This window comes from Bubalus kerabau, chromosome 1, assembly GCF_029407905.1.
Source record: "Bubalus kerabau isolate K-KA32 ecotype Philippines breed swamp buffalo chromosome 1, PCC_UOA_SB_1v2, whole genome shotgun sequence".
NCBI classification, from domain to species: Eukaryota; Metazoa; Chordata; class Mammalia; order Artiodactyla; family Bovidae; genus Bubalus; species Bubalus kerabau.
In genome coordinates this window covers 137,076,227-137,082,227 of record NC_073624.1, presented here as the reverse complement: position 1 = coordinate 137,082,227, position 6,001 = coordinate 137,076,227, and positions in this window count along the sequence as shown.

Sequence of the window (6,001 nt, the reverse complement as noted above, 5' to 3'; positions counted from 1 at the left end):
GCATCCGGGAACAACAGCCCACAAGCCCGCGCCCCCACCCCGCTTCCGGATTATTGTCGAACCCCACCTTCTTCTCCCGGAAGACGGCGCAATCCTACTTCTAAAAGCGAGCCGGAAGGACAACACGGGGGCGGGGTCTCCGAGACTGGCGTCCGGGGGCGGGGCCACCAGGGCGCCGTTGTGACGCACACGGATTGGCCATCCAGGCGCAGGGCAGGGCCGGGGCATGCCTAGCGACCCGCTGCAGGGAGGGGTGGTGCGGGACGTGGGCGAGCCCTTGGGAGAGAAGAGGCCTTTTGTGGCAAGTTTGAGGCTTTAGTGGTACTGACTGGGAGGGTCTCCCAGTGAGCTCAAAGAATGTCGAGACAGAAGACTAGCGTGGTAGAAGGAAATGAGAGTCATTTCCTGGCGAGAAAGAAGGGGGGAACCAGGAACTTCGGAGACCGATGAAGGCGGATCGAGCGACCGCAGCCGCAAGGTGTGCTCTCTAGGGGCTCTACTCTGCACTGTCACGTGACATCGGCTAGCTCTCTTAACTGGTTCCTTCAGAGGGCAGGGCTTTTTCCTCAAGCCTGTCCTGAGAAATAAAAGTCCTGGGGCAGAGGAAGTCACCGCGGAGCCCTTCACTTCTGGAGGAAACGCGGCCTAGGCCAGGGTCGTTTGGTTTCGTGCTACATCCAGGCCAGCTGTTTCTGCTCTAAACAAGACACATTGACCTTTCCAGCCCTTGGTAACGAGTTATTTGTTAAGCACCTGTACAAAGTCAGAATTTGTAGTGTCAGGGACCAAGAGTTGTCATATTCTGTTACAAAAGCAGCTGGGTGATCTTTTGTTTTTCATCTTAATTATGCTCAGATTTAGCGTTAAAAAGTAAAGGAGCCCCGACAACCATCGTTGGTAGCTGGCCTGAATGCCCGGATGAACATAAGCGACATCATGGAATTTTGATGTCAAATGAGGTATCTAACGAGACGGAAGGTGAAGAAATTTAAGACTAACTGTGCATGAACAGTAAACAGACATGCAAACACAAAAAGACCAAACACCCCTTCTCTAGCTAACATGAGTGACTACTGCTTTCCCAGTGACAGCTCTAGTCCTGCTCCATTCCTCCTGCTTTTCAGATAACAATTAAATCACCATGTCCTTGGGCCCTCCCCCAAATCACCTACATACACCCAAACACTACAATAAGCCCTTTTTATTTAAAAAAAAATTTTTTTTTATGTGGACCATTTAAAAAATCTCTACTGTTACTGTTGCATGCTTTCAGTTTTGGGCTAAGAAGCGTGTAGGATTCTTAGCTCCCCGAGGGAGGATCCAACTGGCACCCCCATGCTTTGGAAGGTGAAGTCCTAACCACGGGCCTTTCAGTAAGTCCCAGTAAGCCCCTTTTAACATTCACTTCCTAAGATACCCAAGGGTTCCCCATAGTGTCAGATCTCCCTGGCTACAGCAGTTGGTCCTATATTGTTTGACCATAACTGTGTTTTGGTAGTTGTGGGCATCACATTTATGAATTATACATAACCATACATTTATGGGTATAGATAATTAGATTTATGAATTATATATACGGGCTTCTCAGGTGGCTCAGAGGGTAAAGCATCTGCCTGCAATGCCGGAGACCTGGGGTCGATCCCTGGGTGGGGAAGATCCCCTGGAGAAGGAAATGGCACCCCACTCCAGTATTCTTGCCTGGAAAACCCCATGGACCGAGAAGCTTGGAAGGCTACAGTCCATGGAGTCGCAAAGAGTCAGACACATATGGTTATGTATGCATAACCATACATTTATGGATATAGATAATTACATTTATGAATTACATATAACCATACAAAACCTTAGAGCCTTTATTCTGAAGAGAAAGGGAAAAAAAAACATTGTGAATAGTAAAATGAGGCAAGATCTTGGTATATACTGATGTTGAAGCTGAAACTCCAATACTCTGGCCACCTGATGGGAAGAGCTGACTCATTTGAAAAGACCCTGATGCTGGGAAAGATTGAGGGCAGGAGGAGAAGGGGACAACAGAGGATGAGATGGTTGGATGTCATCACCAACTCAATGGACATGGGATTGGGTGGACTCCGGGAGTTGGTGATGGACAGGGAGGCCTGGCGTGCTGCAGTTCATGGGGTCGCAAAGAGTCTGACAGGACTGAGCGGCTGAACTGAACTGAACTTGGTATATAAAAAACTTGTATGCTAAATGCAATATGGGATTGTAGTTTCGATTCTGAAACAGTGGAAGGACATAAATGGTAAAATCAGATTAAAGTCTGTAGTTTAATTAAGAGTATCATATCAGTGTGAATTTCTTAGTTTTGACAAATATGCCATGGTTATATAGACATTAAATACAGGAGACATAATGCAGGGTATACAGGAACTCCCTATACTAACTTTTGCAACTTGTTTTTTTTTTTTTAGTATTTATTTGGCTAGGATTCGTCTTAGTTCCAGCAAGAGGTGTCTCTGGTTGTGGTACGTAAGCTCAGCTATTCTGTGGTATGTGGGAATCTTAGTTCTCCATGTGCTCAGTCCCTCAGTTATGTCTGACTTTTTGTAACCCCATGGACTGTAGCCTGCCAGGCTCCTCTGTCCATAGGGTTATCCCAGCAGGTATACTGGAGTGGGTTACCATTTCCTCCTGCAGAAAATCTTCCTGAGCCAGGAACTGAACCCATGTCTCCTGTGTCTGGCATTGACAGGCAGATTCTTTACCACGGAGTCACCTGGGAAGTCTTTAGTTATCCAGTTCAGTTCAGCTCAGTTGCTCAGTTGTGTCCGACTCTTTGCGACCCCATGGACTGCAGCATGCCAGGCCTCCCTGTTCATCACCAACTCCCAGTGTTTACTCAAACTCATGTCCACTGTCAGTGATGCCATCCAACCATCTCATCCTCTGTCGTCCCCTTCTCCTGCCCTCAATCTTTCCCAGCACCAGGGTCTTTTCAAATGAGTCAGCTCTTCGCATTAGGTGGCTAAAGTATTGCAGTTTCAGCTTCAACATCAGTCCTTCCAATGAACACCCAGGACTGATTTCCTTTAGGATGGACTGGTTGGATCTCCTTCCTGTCCAAGGGACTCTCAAGAGTCTTCTCCAACACCACAGTTCAAAAGCATCAATTCTTTGGCACTCAGCTCTCTTTATAGTCCAACTCTGACATCCATACATGACTACTGGAAAAACCATAGCCTTGACTAGACGGACTTTGTTGGCAAAGTAATGTCTCTGCTTTTTAATATGCTTGCTGCTGCTGCTGCTGCTGCAAAGTTGATTCAGTCGTGTATGACTCTGTGCTACCCCATAGACGGCAGCCCACCAGGCTCCCCCGTCCCTGGGATTCTCCAGGCAAGAACACTGGAGTGGGTTGCCATTTCCTTCTCCAATGCATGAAAGTGAAAAGTGAAAGTGAAGTCATTCAGTCGTGTCCGACCCTCAGCGACCCCATGGACTGCAGCCTTCCAGGCTCCTCTGTCCATGGGATTTTTCCAGGCAAGAGTACTGGAGTGGGGTGCCATTGACATTAAGCAGTGTGAAATAAGCCAGTCACAAAAAGACAAATATTGTATGATTCCACTTACATTAAGTATCAAAAGTAGGTTCACAGAGCCAGAAATTAGAATGGTGATGTTTCCAGAGACTGGGAGGAGGCAGAAAATGGGGAGTTGTTAATACATAGAGAGTTTCAAGTTTTCAAGATAAAAATGAGCTGTGAAGATTGGTTGCACAAAACTGAATGTACTTAACGCTACCTAACTTAGAAATGGTTAAGATGATAAACTTTATGTTGTGTACCTGACAAAGTTAAGGTTCTCAGTCATATTCACCACATTTCAAGTGCTCAACAAGCCTGTGTGGCTAAATGGCCCCCTTATCACACAGAGCAGCTTGAGACAAAGGATAAAGAGGACTAGAAATCCCTATCTTCAGGTGCCACTCTGAAAGTGCTGCTAAGATATAAAATAAAGTAACAAGAGCTTTTTCCCAACCACGTCTACACACCTGATCCCTACAGGCTAGCGCAGACCTCTTGTACCCTTAGGTCCTAGGATTTGGACCAGTCAACGACTCCCCTAAATCTCTGCCCTAAAAAAGGTATTCTCCCCAAACACGACCCTTTCTGGCCCCCTGCTTGGCAGCTCAGTCTCTGCTCTATGTCACTGCCTTTCTTCACTCAGCCTAGAGGATTCAGTTCAGTCGCTCAGTTGTGTCCGACTCTTTGCGACCCCATGAACCACAGCACACCAGGCCTCCCTGTCCATCACCAACTCCCGGAGTCCACCCAAACGCGTGTCCATTGAGTCGGTGATGCCATCCAACTACCTCATCCTCTGTCATCCCTTTCTCCTCCTGCCCTCAATCTTTCCCAGCATCAGGGTCTTTTCAAATGAGTCAGTTCTTCGCATCAGGTGGCGAAAGTATTGCAGTTTCAGCTTCAACATCAGTCCTTCCAATGAACACCCAGGACTGATTTCCTTTAGGATGGACTGGAGGATTATAAACTGTTATGTAAGTCTTAGGTGTGGTGTGTGTGCTGTGCAAGGGTGCTAAGTTGTTTCAGTTGTGTCCTGCTCTTTATGACGCTATGGACCATAGCCCTCCAGGTTTCTCTGTCCATGGCATTTCCCAGGCAAGGATACTGGGGTGGGTGGCCATTCCTGCCTCCAGGAGATCTTCCTAACCCAGGGATTAAACCCAGGTCTCCTGCAAGGCAGGCAGATTCTTTGCCATCTGAGCCACCAGGGAAACCTTAAGTGTGGTGAAAGTGAAAGTTGCACAGTTGCATCCGCCTCTCTACGACCCTACGGACTATACGTCCGTGGAATTCTCCAGGCCAGAATACTGGAGTGGGTAGCCTTTCCCTTCTCCAGGGGATCTTCCCAACCCAGGGACTGAACCTGGGTCTCCCTCATTGCAGGCAGATTCTTTACCAATTGAGATATCAGGGAAGCCCCTAGGTATGGTACTCAGACTAATTAAAGTGATTAGTGTTAAATGCTTAGTCGTGTCTGACTCTGCAACCCCATGGACTGTAGCCCTCCAGGTTCCTTTGTCCATGGGATTCTCCAGGCAAGAATACTGGAGTGGGTTGCCATTTCCTTCTCCAGGATATCTACCCAACCCAGGGATCGAACCCGAGTCTCCCACATTTCAGGCAGATCCTTTACCATTTGAGCCACCAGGAAAGTACTAATTACCTCAGAAAAAAAGCTTCTGTTTCCTTGAGGAAGTTTCCCTTGTATGCAGAAGGAAAGGCAGCTTTCTGGGGTGCTAGTCATTCACTGTAACTCTGTGGATGTGGTGTCTCTCAGAAGGAAGTCACCAGAGACTTCTAACTCCGTTTGTCACCCCGTGAACTTTTATCCCACAGTGGATTCTTTCACACTGGACTTACTCTAAGCCAGCGTCTAAAATTTAAGAGCAGCTTTTATGAAGTTGTCTCATTTGTGAAAAGCACAAATATTCAAAATCTCAGGGTGAAAGAGGGACGGGCAGCATCAAGGTTTGCTCTTACCTCTCCCTCTTGGGATTAAGTGTGATTGGCTTTTATTTACAGATTTTGATACAATTTAGGGTTGCTCACAGGTGCTTGATAATATATTTTAGACAAGGATTGATTGGAGTTGTATTGTTTTTGTAGTAATCTTTGTATTTTATTATGATGTTATTTATTCAAAGTTTCAGTTCTCATAGTCTTTTTAGTTACATGTGATTCCTGAGAATTTTTATTCTTTTTATCTTGGTCTTGCCATGAGGCTTGTGGGATCTTAGTTCCCCAATGAGGGATTGAACACAGGCCCTCGGTAGTGAAAGTTCAGAGTCCTAACCACTGGACTGTCAAGGAATTTCCAAGAATTTTTAAAACTTTTATTAACTTTTTAACGTTTTTATATTTTTTAATTTTAACTTTTTTTAATTTTTTAATTTAATTAACTTTTATTAATTTTTTAAACTTTTATTCTTAAGAATAAAAATCCCTGAGCTTTGTGGT